The following is a 14,893-nucleotide window of genomic DNA, read 5'->3' on the forward strand; positions in this document are numbered from 1 at the left end:
CTTTGCAATTTAAGCGAATTATACTACACTAGTTCTCAAATAACCGTAGTATTTGACGTTTTACATTGGGTGTAAGCCTAAGAAATGTAAAAAGTGGTGTTGTACATCGGTTAAGCTACAATCGATATTGAATGCATATAGATTAAACATCTTTTTTATTCGCATAAATATGTAAAAATTCATTTTTAGTTTCTCATTTTTAAGACATCGACTTTTGATTTTTTTTTTTTAAATGTCAAAATTTATTCCCCACAATAATTCTATTACTCCAATATTTAACATTTATAAGTTCTTTAAAATTAAGGCTTATGTTGACTTACAATTAATGTATGATAACATATATGTTGTTGAATTAGTATAATTGTTAAACAGAATTATTGGAGTTAGTGGTAGGGATGAATTTTGACGCAACTTATAAAAGAAAGGACCAAAAGTTGACATTTAAAAAATAAAATACTAAAAATGAACTTTTGCATATTTATGAGAATGAAAAAGATGTTTACATAAAACACTTGATCAATTTCCCTCACTCTTCAGCCCGTTTAAAGGGGATGAACTTGGTTGAGATGAATGACGATGTGTGATGAGAGAGTGATGCGACATAGGTTTGTGATCTACATCAATTAAAAAATATAACCGGTGTAAAAAGCCAATTAAATTCTACATCAAGATATATATATCAATTTTAAAATTAATATAAAATGTCGAATATAATCGATATATATAATGTGTTTTCTCCTGTAATAATGATTAAACTAACATGCCTTAAACATTATATAAACCTCTTCTAATTGTTTGATGAAAAACATTACACTGTATCCCCTTATAAGAAAAGTTGTAGTAAACATTAAAAAAGCAGGAAAGTTATGTGCAAGGAATTAAAAAATGCACGACTCACCCATTGAATAAGGTAACTAATAAATAATTTGTGATATTCCTAATGATCTGGTGTTAGTTTTAACTTTTAAGCAAGGAATTGAAACTTGATATGATGTTCAGGAAAGAAACTAGCAGTGTAACGCCCAAATTCTAATACCCAATTTATATAATAAAAATTATAAAATTTTAAAATATTTCTGCAATTATATCATTAACAATATCTATATATTTATTTAATAAAAATGAAAGTAAAGAAAAGATTATTTTGTGAATTTAATACATGACATATCGTTCTAAAATATTTAGAATAACGTATTAATTTACACATTATTCCTCTTCCTTACCCTTTCAATACAATATTTATATTCATAATGGAAAGAAAATTTCAATTAAAATAATATGATTGACAAGTAAAGTTATAACAAATCCATCAAATAGCCTCCATATTCCGATTTCCTTCCAAGTAGGACAGCAATAACAACAACAGCAAAATGATCTGGAATCTCAAGTTGATCTATCTATTTTATAATATATTTAATTTAAAAAAAAACAAAGAAAAGAAAGGAGTAAGAACGATATCCAATAAATAAAATAATTCAAAAGAATAAACAGAATTATTTATAAACAAAATTAAATATAAATATATATACCGATCAAATATTAGTTTTTGGTGATACAATAAAATTTGAATTATACTTGTAGTGACTAGTCAGGATAAATGAGCATCATTATAACAGCAACCAACAAAAGGATATTTCACCTTCATTTCTTACTCATTTAAATCCCCAAGGTTAAACCTTCAGCTACAAATAATTCAAACTTTATCGTCTATGGCCATAGAGTATTATTTATCTTTAAAATGAGTCAAAAACATTTTAACAAATTATATTAATCATAAAAAATTACTCAAAATAGATTTAAGAATTTATCATTATTTAAGCTTTAATTAAATAACACAAATTTAAATAAAATATATTAAGAGCACTAATTAATTAAATGACAATGACAATTATTATAAAATAATTAAACAATATAAAATGTGAATATATTAATAATTATCATGGATAAGAATAATCATAGAATAAGTAATAGTAATTAAAGGTTAAACAAATATATGAGGTTAGAAACACCCCACTAAATAATAAAAATAACATAAATAAATAAACATAATAATTAAAAGTTAAGTAGTTAGATGAGGCTAGGAACACCTCACTGAATAAATATAACAATAACATAAATAAACATTGTAATTAAAAGTTAAGTAGTTAAATGAGGTTAAGAACACCTCACTGAATAAATATATAAATATAGTGAAGTTAGAAGCACCTCACTGAATAAATATATAAATATAGTGAAGTTAGAAGCACCTCACTGAATAAATATATAAATATAGTGAGGTTAGGGACACCCCACTAAAATAACATAAATAAATAAACATAGTAGTATATAAAATTTTAAAGAGATAAAGTTCTCCTCCCCTTACCTAGAAATACACACTTATCAGATTTTTATTATCATACGTTCTCTTCAATTTTTCCCGTTGCTGCATGTCTTAATGGGAGCCTATTTATAGGAAATGAAATCTCACTTACTACACAATTGTATCTTATCCCCTTACGTAATTGCTTACGCTAAAGCTATATGATTGCTATATAATTGCTTTGCCACGTATCACATTTCCTACGCACATAATTGCCAATTGCTATACATTCACAATTATTGTTTTGCCAATTGCATTCACATTGCTACTGCACTTAGAAGAGGCCATGTTAGGATTTGATTTGAATTCTGATTGAAGATTATTATTCATCAAAATAATATTATAAAATATTTTTCACATTTTTTTTTTTAACTTTTAATAATCCCATACATAAAAAAATAACCCTTTTAATATTAATATTGAATAAAATTTGGGATGTTACAATTCTCCCCTCCTTTTAGAAATTTCGTCCCCGAAATTTTCTTGAAAATAGGAATAGTTATGCTCCTCGCAGTTTGCTTCCTAACTCTCACATAATCTTAATACCATATTGATGTATAAATCTATCAATCTCTCCAAGGTGAGCAAACTTAACGAACCTATCCATTATACTCCAAATAAGATCAAATTTCTTAAGCATATCAGATATAACTACAACTAAGTTCATAAAATCTTATTTCCAAATTAGGACATCTAAAGATTGTAAAAATATCAACAAAAAAAAAAATTCTAATGTTTCACCTTAAACTTTTGGCATACTATATACTAGTATACAAATTATTTTCTCCTTAGGCCATGTTTCCGCTGCGCCACTCTGATATATTTTAGTATTTCTTAAATGAATACTAAGAGTACTTTTATATCCTTCCTCTAAGATCATCTTCCTTAATTCGAAATTACTAGGCACATAGATTCTATCTTAAAACACCATCAACTTCCAAGCGTAAAGGGTTATCTATACCTCTACCAATCTTTTCCACTTGGCTTATTAAGAAAAATTTAACTCTTAGGTCCTCTAATCACACCCATTAATCTATTAGTCCTTTCAACATACTCAATTTGATGCTCCTAAGGGTGAACTTACACATCTTGCTTAAACTTCTAACTTCCTCAATTAAATTCAACCTTTATATTTTAAAAAATGATAGATGAATGATCATCCTATTTAAGGCATTTGTCACCATATTATTTAAATTTTTAAGACCCTCTCCAAGGATCAAGTACTTAAACGTAAGTTTACTAGATACGTATAATCAATCTCTAAGTCTTACCACCATATCTATATCCAAGGCAACCTCATATCTACTATCTTGTCTTATAATTTCATGTCTTGCCATCAAAATGAATCAACTAATTATGTTTCTCTAATTTCCTTCAATAGTTCATTCTTTACTTGAGTCATACCTAGTTTCACACTACTAGGAGTAATTTCACAAATCAAACTTAAATTCTTAATGTGAGCTAAAAGATATCCCTCTTAACGATAAGAAGAGATATATAGAGTTTTTCTACTCAAAGTATCGACCACCACATTGACTCTTTCTGAATAACAACTGAGATTAAAATCTTAATCCTTAACAGTTTTTAACTATCTCTTCTGTCTCATATTCAATTCCTTTAAATCAAACAAATATGTAAAATTTTTATGATCACTAAATATCTCAAACTTAGAATCATACCAGTAATGTTTCCAAAATTTCAAGCGTAACTATTACAACTTCTAATTCAAGGTTATGAAAATAATTCACCCAAACCTGTCTTCAAAGCATTACTATATTACCACATAACACTTACTATTTCATAAAGGTAATTCTCTCTTCTTGGTTAACCCAGACAAAAGTAATATTATCTTAGAATTTCTTTTATAAAAAAAAATCATAGGACCTAGCAAATCTACTTCATACAATAAAAATTTACTTAACATAAAGTTGTCTTGAATATATTTTCACTCTCAATTCCAATATGATGATATCACATCCTAAGGTCAATCTCACTAAACACATAACCTTCATTAATTCATTCCTAAGGTCATCTATCCTCATATCAACATACATGCATACCAAATCATATTAGAATACCTACTATAAACCTTCATATATACCATCCCTAACCATGTATGAATCAATCACTATTTACTCCGTATAGCCTGTACATGAACAACCTTTACCACATAACATCATACGACCTTAAAGAAATTTTTGATCCACGAGATAACACCTCAATATATCATAAAAAAATCGATTTCCTAATAACTCACAAATATCATGATAACATATATATATATCCCTTTAACAACTAATCAAAGAAAATGATACATAGAAAATTATATAGGCTATCACCAAATGATCTCAAACCAATCACCAAAAGAAAGCTAACAGGATAAGCTATCATTCTTATAAAGACTTGAAATTTCTAAAATGGTCATATACTTAGCTAAAAATTTCAAAGATTGTAGTAGATATAATCAGTGTTTAACAGCTAGACCTTTGTTTATTAAAATAGTCTTAACGAAAGTTCTAGATCTCCATTGTACCTGATTTTGGTGCCCTTGACAAGTTAACATCCAAGACTACAACTTTTATGGAATTCATAAAATCCAATTTTGTCAATATAATACGTGTACTAGCATAACAAAACTGCAGCTAAAACATTCCCTGCATTGATCAGCAAAAGAGTGCACCAAAGTCTAAAGCCCCAAAAATACCTTAAGACACTTCCAAATCATTATTTAAATTTCTTTCCTACAATCCTAAACCAAACAACTTACATATTTAGCACAAAGAACTTAGAAACTAAAATAAAATCCTAGCCCATAAAAATCAATATGTAATCATCAAATTTAATAAATCATATAATAAGATTTAAAAATAATAAAGGAAATATAAATTAATTCCAGTAAAGGTAGCAGTGCCTCCTAGTTAGGAATAATTTATAACTTTCAAATCATATAAAAATAATAATAACAAAGACGTACACTTTAGCCTTATAAAAAAAAAATTTTTTTTAAAACTCCAATTCTCGACATACATCCTCCTTGAATTTAATCACTGCAACTATAGACTTCGTCTACCAAACAAGCATAGTAAACTCATAACTCACGGCCGATTGGATCGACCGCTCTGTTACCATTAATGTAACGCCCAAATTCTAATACCCAATTTATATAATAAAAATTATAAAATTTTAAAATATTTCTGCAATTATATCATTAACAATATCTATATATTTATTTAATAAAAATGAAAGTAAAGAAAAGATTATTTTGTGAATTTAATACATGACATATCGTTCTAAAATATTTAGAATAACGTATTAATTTACACATTATTCCTCTTCCTTACCCTTTCAATACAATATTTATATTCATAATGGAAAGAAAATTTCAATTAAAATAATATGATTGACAAGTAAAGTTATAACAAATCCATCAAATAGCCTCCATATTCCGATTTCCTTCCAAGTAGGACAGCAATAACAACAACAGCAAAATGATCTGGAATCTCAAGTTGATCCATCTATTTTATAATATATTTAATTTAAAAAAAAACAAAGAAAAGAAAGGAGTAAGAACGATATCCAATAAATAAAATAATTCAAAAGAATAAACAGAATTATTTATAAACAAAATTAAATATAAATATATATACCGATCAAATATTAGTTTTTGGTGATACAATAAAATTTGAATTATACTTGTAGTGACTAGTCAGGATAAATGAGCATCATTATAACAGCAACCAACAAAAGGATATTTCACCTTCATTTCTTACTCATTTAAATCCCCAAGGTTAAACCTTCAGCTACAAATAATTCAAACTTTATCGTCTATGGCCATAGAGTATTATTTATCTTTAAAATGAGTCAAAAACATTTTAACAAATTATATTAATCATAAAAAATTACTCAAAATAGATTTAAGAATTTATCATTATTTAAGCTTTAATTAAATAACACAAATTTAAATAAAATATATTAAGAGCACTAATTAATTAAATGACAATGACAATTATTATAAAATAATTAAACAATATAAAATGTGAATATATTAATAATTATCATGGATAAGAATAATCATAGAATAAGTAATAGTAATTAAAGGTTAAACAAATATATGAGGTTAGAAACACCCCACTAAATAATAAAAATAACATAAATAAATAAACATAATAATTAAAAGTTAAGTAGTTAGATGAGGCTAGGAACACCTCACTGAATAAATATAACAATAACATAAATAAACATTGTAATTAAAAGTTAAGTAGTTAAATGAGGTTAAGAACACCTCACTGAATAAATATATAAATATAGTGAAGTTAGAAGCACCTCACTGAATAAATATATAAATATAGTGAAGTTAGAAGCACCTCACTGAATAAATATATAAATATAGTGAGGTTAGGGACACCCCACTAAAATAACATAAATAAATAAACATAGTAGTATATAAAATTTTAAAGAGATAAAGTTCTCCTCCCCTTACCTAGAAATACACACTTATCAGATTTTTATTATCATACGTTCTCTTCAATTTTTCCCGTTGCTGCATGTCTTAATGGGAGCCTATTTATAGGAAATGAAATCTCACTTACTACACAATTGTATCTTATCCCCTTACGTAATTGCTTACGCTAAAGCTATATGATTGCTATATAATTGCTTTGCCACGTATCACATTTCCTACGCACATAATTGCCAATTGCTATACATTCACAATTATTGCTTTGCCAATTGCATTCACATTGCTACTGCACTTAGAAGAGGCCATGTTAGGATTTGATTTGAATTCTGATTGAAGATTATTATTCATCAAAATAATATTATAAAATATTTTTCACATTTTTTTTTTTTAACTTTTAATAATCCCATACATAAAAAAATAACCCTTTTAATATTAATATTGAATAAAATTTGGGATGTTACAATTCTCCCCTCCTTTTAGAAATTTCGTCCCCGAAATTTTCTTGAAAATAGGAATAGTTATGCTCCTCGCAGTTTGCTTCCTAACTCTCACATAATCTTAATACCATATTGATGTATAAATCTATCAATCTCTCCAAGGTGAGCAAACTTAACGAACCTATCCATTATACTCCAAATAAGATCAAATTTCTTAAGCATATCAGATATAACTACAACTAAGTTCATAAAATCTTATTTCCAAATTAGGACATCTAAAGATTGTAAAAATATCAACAAAAAAAAAAATTCTAATGTTTCACCTTAAACTTTTGGCATACTATATACTAGTATACAAATTATTTTCTCCTTAGGCCATGTTTCCGCTGCGCCACTCTGATATATTTTAGTATTTCTTAAATGAATACTAAGAGTACTTTTATATCCTTCCTCTAAGATCATCTTCCTTAATTCGAAATTACTAGGCACATAGATTCTATCTTAAAACACCATCAACTTCCAAGCGTAAAGGGTTATCTATACCTCTACCAATCTTTTCCACTTGGCTTATTAAGAAAAATTTAACTCTTAGGTCCTCTAATCACACCCATTAATCTATTAGTCCTTTCAACATACTCAATTTGATGCTCCTAAGGGTGAACTTACACATCTTGCTTAAACTTCTAACTTCCTCAATTAAATTCAACCTTTATATTTTAAAAAATGATAGATGAATGATCATCCTATTTAAGGCATTTGTCACCATATTATTTAAACTTTTAAGACCCTCTCCAAGGATCAAGTACTTAAACGTAAGTTTACTAGATACGTATAATCAATCTCTAAGTCTTACCACCATATCTATATCCAAGGCAACCTCATATCTACTATCTTGTCTTATAATTTCATGTCTTGCCATCAAAATGAATCAACTAATTATGTTTCTCTAATTTCCTTCAATAGTTCATTCTTTACTTGAGTCATACCTAGTTTCACACTACTAGGAGTAATTTCACAAATCAAACTTAAATTCTTAATGTGAGCTAAAAGATATCCCTCTTAACGATAAGAAGAGATATATAGAGTTTTTCTACTCAAAGTATCGACCACCACATTGACTCTTTCTGAATAACAACTGAGATTAAAATCTTAATCCTTAACAGTTTTTAACTATCTCTTCTGTCTCATATTCAATTCCTTTAAATCAAACAAATATGTAAAATTTTTATGATCACTAAATATCTCAAACTTAGAATCATACCAGTAATGTTTCCAAAATTTCAAGCGTAACTATTACAACTTCTAATTCAAGGTTATGAAAATAATTCACCCAAACCTGTCTTCAAAGCATTACTATATTACCACATAACACTTACTATTTCATAAAGGTAATTCTCTCTTCTTGGTTAACCCAGACAAAAGTAATATTATCTTAGAATTTCTTTTATAAAAAAAAATCATAGGACCTAGCAAATCTACTTCATACAATAAAAATTTACTTAACATAAAGTTGTCTTGAATATATTTTCACTCTCAATTCCAATATGATGATATCACATCCTAAGGTCAATCTCACTAAACACATAACCTTCATTAATTCATTCCTAAGGTCATCTATCCTCATATCAACATACATGCATACCAAATCATATTAGAATACCTACTATAAACCTTCATATATACCATCCCTAACCATGTATGAATCAATCACTATTTACTCCGTATAGCCTGTACATGAACAACCTTTACCACATAACATCATACGACCTTAAAGAAATTTTTGATCCACGAGATAACACCTCAATATATCATAAAAAAATCGATTTCCTAATAACTCACAAATATCATGATAACATATATATATATCCCTTTAACAACTAATCAAAGAAAATGATACATAGAAAATTATATAGGCTATCACCAAATGATCTCAAACCAATCACCAAAAGAAAGCTAACAGGATAAGCTATCATTCTTATAAAGACTTGAAATTTCTAAAATGGTCATATACTTAGCTAAAAATTTCAAAGATTGTAGTAGATATAATCAGTGTTTAACAGCTAGACCTTTGTTTATTAAAATAGTCTTAACGAAAGTTCTAGATCTCCATTGTACCTGATTTTGGTGCCCTTGACAAGTTAACATCCAAGACTACAACTTTTATGGAATTCATAAAATCCAATTTTGTCAATATAATACGTGTACTAGCATAACAAAACTGCAGCTAAAACATTCCCTGCATTGATCAGCAAAAGAGTGCACCAAAGTCTAAAGCCCCAAAAATACCTTAAGACACTTCCAAATCATTATTTAAATTTCTTTCCTACAATCCTAAACCAAACAACTTACATATTTAGCACAAAGAACTTAGAAACTAAAATAAAATCCTAGCCCATAAAAATCAATATGTAATCATCAAATTTAATAAATCATATAATAAGATTTAAAAATAATAAAGGAAATATAAATTAATTCCAGTAAAGGTAGCAGTGCCTCCTAGTTAGGAATAATTTATAACTTTCAAATCATATAAAAATAATAATAACAAAGACGTACACTTTAGCCTTATAAAAAAAAATTTTTTTTTTAAAACTCCAATTCTCGACATACATCCTCCTTGAATTTAATCACTGCAACTATAGACTTCGTCTACCAAACAAGCATAGTAAACTCATAACTCACGGCCGATTGGATCGACCGCTCTGATACCATTAATGTAACGCCCAAATTCTAATACCCAATTTATATAATAAAAATTATAAAATTTTAAAATATTTCTGCAATTATATCATTAACAATATCTATATATTTATTTAATAAAAATGAAAGTAAAGAAAAGATTATTTTGTGAATTTAATACATGACATATCGTTCTAAAATATTTAGAATAACGTATTAATTTACACATTATTCCTCTTCCTTACCCTTTCAATACAATATTTATATTCATAATGGAAAGAAAATTTCAATTAAAATAATATGATTGACAAGTAAAGTTATAACAAATCCATCAAATAGCCTCCATATTCCGATTTCCTTCCAAGTAGGACAGCAATAACAACAACAGCAAAATGATCTGGAATCTCAAGTTGATCCATCTATTTTATAATATATTTAATTTAAAAAAAAACAAAGAAAAGAAAGGAGTAAGAACGATATCCAATAAATAAAATAATTCAAAAGAATAAACAGAATTATTTATAAACAAAATTAAATATAAATATATATACCGATCAAATATTAGTTTTTGGTGATACAATAAAATTTGAATTATACTTGTAGTGACTAGTCAGGATAAATGAGCATCATTATAACAGCAACCAACAAAAGGATATTTCACCTTCATTTCTTACTCATTTAAATCCCCAAGGTTAAACCTCCAGCTACAAATAATTCAAACTTTATCGTCTATGGCCATAGAGTATTATTTATCTTTAAAATGAGTCAAAAACATTTTAACAAATTATATTAATCATAAAAAATTACTCAAAATAGATTTAAGAATTTATCATTATTTAAGCTTTAATTAAATAACACAAATTTAAATAAAATATATTAAGAGCACTAATTAATTAAATGACAATGACAATTATTATAAAATAATTAAACAATATAAAATGTGAATATATTAATAATTATCATGGATAAGAATAATCATAGAATAAGTAATAGTAATTAAAGGTTAAACAAATATATGAGGTTAGAAACACCCCACTAAATAATAAAAATAACATAAATAAATAAACATAATAATTAAAAGTTAAGTAGTTAGATGAGGCTAGGAACACCTCACTGAATAAATATAACAATAACATAAATAAACATTGTAATTAAAAGTTAAGTAGTTAAATGAGGTTAAGAACACCTCACTGAATAAATATATAAATATAGTGAAGTTAGAAGCACCTCACTGAATAAATATATAAATATAGTGAAGTTAGAAGCATCTCACTGAATAAATATATAAATATAGTGAGGTTAGGGACACCCCACTAAAATAACATAAATAAATAAACATAGTAGTATATAAAATTTTAAAGAGATAAAGTTCTCCTCCCCTTACCTAGAAATACACACTTATCAGATTTTTATTATCATACGTTCTCTTCAATTTTTCCCGTTGCTGCATGTCTTAATGGGAGCCTATTTATAAGAAATGAAATCTCACTTACTACACAATTGTATCTTATCCCCTTACGTAATTGCTTACGCTAAAGCTATATGATTGCTATATAATTGCTTTGCCACGTATCACATTTCCTACGCACATAATTGCCAATTGCTATACATTCACAATTATTGCTTTGCCAATTGCATTCACATTGCTACTGCACTTAGAAGAGGCCATGTTAGGATTTGATTTGGATTCTAATACATTATTACAAAATGTACTATTTATAATAATATTTTAAATGAAGGGAATTGGAATTCGATTGAATTTCGTCTGATTGAATTCATAATTACTACAATTATTATATATATATTACTATTCAAATAATAAAATACTATTCATGAAAAATTTGATTTGAATAAAATATTTTTCACATTTTTTTTTTTAACTTTTAATAATCCCATACATAAAAAAATAACCCTTTTAATATTAATATTGAATAAAATTTGGATGTTACAAGCAGAAGCTATCTTTTCTGAATGAAAGTGCGAATAATCTTTTCTAAGTGACAAAGATTGGCTATTCCATGTTTTCTACGTACCGTTCTTTGCATGAGCATCATCACGCCATGTTTATTCTCACCAAGAAGCTACTAAATGCCATTAAACTAATGCATGTATTCGTCCACTTTATTAATAAGCTTACTAATTAATAATTTGTGATATATTCTTAATCTGACATTAGTTATAAGTAAGGCATTACTGAAACTTGATGGTGAGGAAAGAATTGAAGGAAAGTGACTGAATACATCTTTACTAAATGTGATGGCGAATAATCTAAGTACTTTGGATGGAAAATATAAAAAAATTTGAACCATTATTCATTCTAACCAGAGCTATAAAGCTCAATTTTCTTGCGGCTGGAGATAAAACTAACGTTGTGTTCCTGCATTACAACTATGTTGATTTGATGGATACCAAATTACTTTTCTTTGGTAATTCGAATATCCAGAAAATAGCTTGACAAACATACATAGAAAGATGTCTCAACGCCTCAACCAGGTAACAGGTTATCTTAAGATTTTCATACTGCAATAGAGAAGAGAAGAAATACAAACTACATATTAATGATCAATATAATGTGTATCATTTGATTTAACGGACTTTGTAGAAATTATCTACATGGGATAACAACTTTCTGTCTCTAGCCTCCCTCTCTTATAGATATAAAAAGAGTTTCACGTCATAGGTTTGAATATTTTTCCCTGCTTACTTTACTTTGGGCATCAATTGGGTGTTGTTCCACTAGAGTTGAACTCGCTGGTACGTTTCATATGATCCATTCAAACATAAACACATGTTTAAATAAACTTCTACTGAGGGACTTCGGTTACAATATGATATCTTTGTTGTATATTCTTGATGGGTAAGAACTAATGAAAGAAGCACTATTTCAGGTTTCATTTTAAGTAGAAAACCAAGCATAGGAAACAACCAACTGCTCCATTCAACATATCTATATGGAAGATTCTTCTTTAAGTGAAACATTTTCTCCTTTTCGGATGAATTCTCCTTTAAGGGGAGATTCTCCTTTATGGAGAGTTAATTATAGAGCATTATCTCAAATCCGCGAGTTAAGACAGGCCATTCAACTTGGGCATGAGCAGGATCGGTATTCATATAAAAGAAGATTAGCGGAACAGATTCAAATGCTGACACACACTGGCTTTGATGACGACAACGCAGATCTCATATTGGTCAGAATTTATCACATTACAATAGCATCGTTGTTTTTTACGTTGATTACTTCAAAATCCATCGTTAAAAGTTGTTTGAAATTGTAAAAATGTCACGTCACCTTTTATATCCATTGTTACATAATTAAAGATCACTTACCATTTATTTACGAATAAAGTTCAATAGTATTGAATCAAAGGTCTATTAGAGAAATTTTAAATCCCACATTAATTAGACTATGACAATTAAAATATGTGTAAGTAAGGACAATTTTAACCTTACAAATAGGTTATGTAAATTGATCTAATTAGGTTCATAACTCACGATCTAAGATAAATAATATTTTTGTACCACAAAATCTTTTTATTTTTTTTTATTATTCTGATTAAAAAAATTGATAAATAAAAAGGATTTATTGGAGATCTTTATAATGCATAGTGTTATCATAATTTTTAATATAAAAAATGTTATATACAATGACAAACAAAAAATGTTATTATAAATATAATATATATAAATATAAATCTATTTTATATATAATTACACACATTTTTACTATAATTTATATTTACACTTTATAACAATATATCAATATATATTATATTTATAGTATAAATAAAAATATTTTTTAATAAAAAATATTGTATCATTATAAAGTATGTCTATGACAATTTTTTTTTTAATGTTTGGCACCTGTTTTAGGCTCTCAGGACCTGACTTGATTTTCTTTGGTGGACGTGACAATTATTTACATGGGAAATTTAATAAGTATTTTTATTTTGGAACTCATTTATGCTTCTCTTGAAATTTCATCAGCTTCCTCCATTTGATACATCTTGTGCTAGGTTACGTATAATTCATAAGGAAAAATTCTTTGGCTTATATAAAAATAATGAAAATTATTTACATTTTTATATAATTAATGTATTAAATAAACTCTTCTTGTTATGCTTTTTATTTTTAAAAGAATTCAAATTGTTATCCCATTGTTAATGTATAAAAACACTTGTTGTTATACTTTTTATTTTTAAAACTTTCTCTTTTCTTAATTTCTCTTTATTATTTGTTTACGGTCCAACTATTCCTTTAAGAATTGTCTTATTTTGAAGAAATTTTTATGGTACAGATGGAATCCAATAAACTTAAAATAGTTAAAGAAGCAGCAATTGCAGTGGAACTTCCTGAAACAAATAAAATGCATCTGGAAGACTTACCTAATTTAAAGAGTTTTTCCTCAGGAGAAATTGTTGAATGGTCATCATTGAAGAATTTGGTTGTAAACCAATGCCTCAACTTAAAGAAATTTGGTTTGGGTAAGGTGAAAAAGTCACAGTTAAATTCAATACTCAATAACATGGAAAATCAAGTGTCAAATGACATTAAGACAAAGGTTGCCTGTCTTTTTGATTTACCGGTTAGTTCTCTCTCGAAACACTTAACACGCACATTTTATTATTACTCATATTGAAATTTGTAAAATTATGAAAAAATTCTTTAAAATCCACGTGAAACTTTGTAATTTTTAATAAATTTTTCAAGCAATCGGAGAAAATATGTTAGAGAGATCATTTCTATCATTTCTTTTTGTCAGAATAGATTAAATAAATTAAGCTTAATTACTCTTACCTTTAGTGTTGGAATTATATGTAATTTTGAAATTTTAATTTTTGTCAATTATGTTTATCTATTTTTTAAGTTAAGAATTGTTTTTTGAAATTTTACCCAGAAGTCCTCAAAATCTTATTTTTATTTAAAGTTATTATAAATTAAATAGATAAAATTGTTTTAGTT

General features: G+C 26.9%; 2 long non-coding RNA genes across 2 annotated transcripts; one reads left to right on the forward strand and one right to left on the reverse strand.

Moving 5' to 3' along the window:
* Positions 1-1,122: 1,122 nt before the first annotated feature.
* Positions 1,123-11,374, reverse strand: LOC145954388 (uncharacterized). The gene is made up of 3 exons (XR_014431594.1): positions 11,319-11,374; positions 6,840-10,353; positions 1,123-5,874 (listed from the first exon to the last, which is right to left on the reverse strand). It is a non-coding gene; the product is annotated as an uncharacterized LOC145954388 (long non-coding RNA).
* Positions 11,375-12,040: 666 nt separating this feature from the next.
* Positions 12,041-14,786, forward strand: LOC145954389 (uncharacterized). Its single transcript, XR_014431595.1, has 3 exons — positions 12,041-12,427; positions 12,823-13,122; positions 14,229-14,786. It is a non-coding gene; the product is annotated as an uncharacterized LOC145954389 (long non-coding RNA).
* Positions 14,787-14,893: the final 107 nt, after the last annotated feature.

This window comes from Cajanus cajan, chromosome 2 (assembly GCF_000230855.2).
Source record: "Cajanus cajan strain Asha chromosome 2, NIPB_CcT2T_4, whole genome shotgun sequence".
Lineage (NCBI taxonomy): Eukaryota > Viridiplantae > Streptophyta > Magnoliopsida > Fabales > Fabaceae > Cajanus > Cajanus cajan.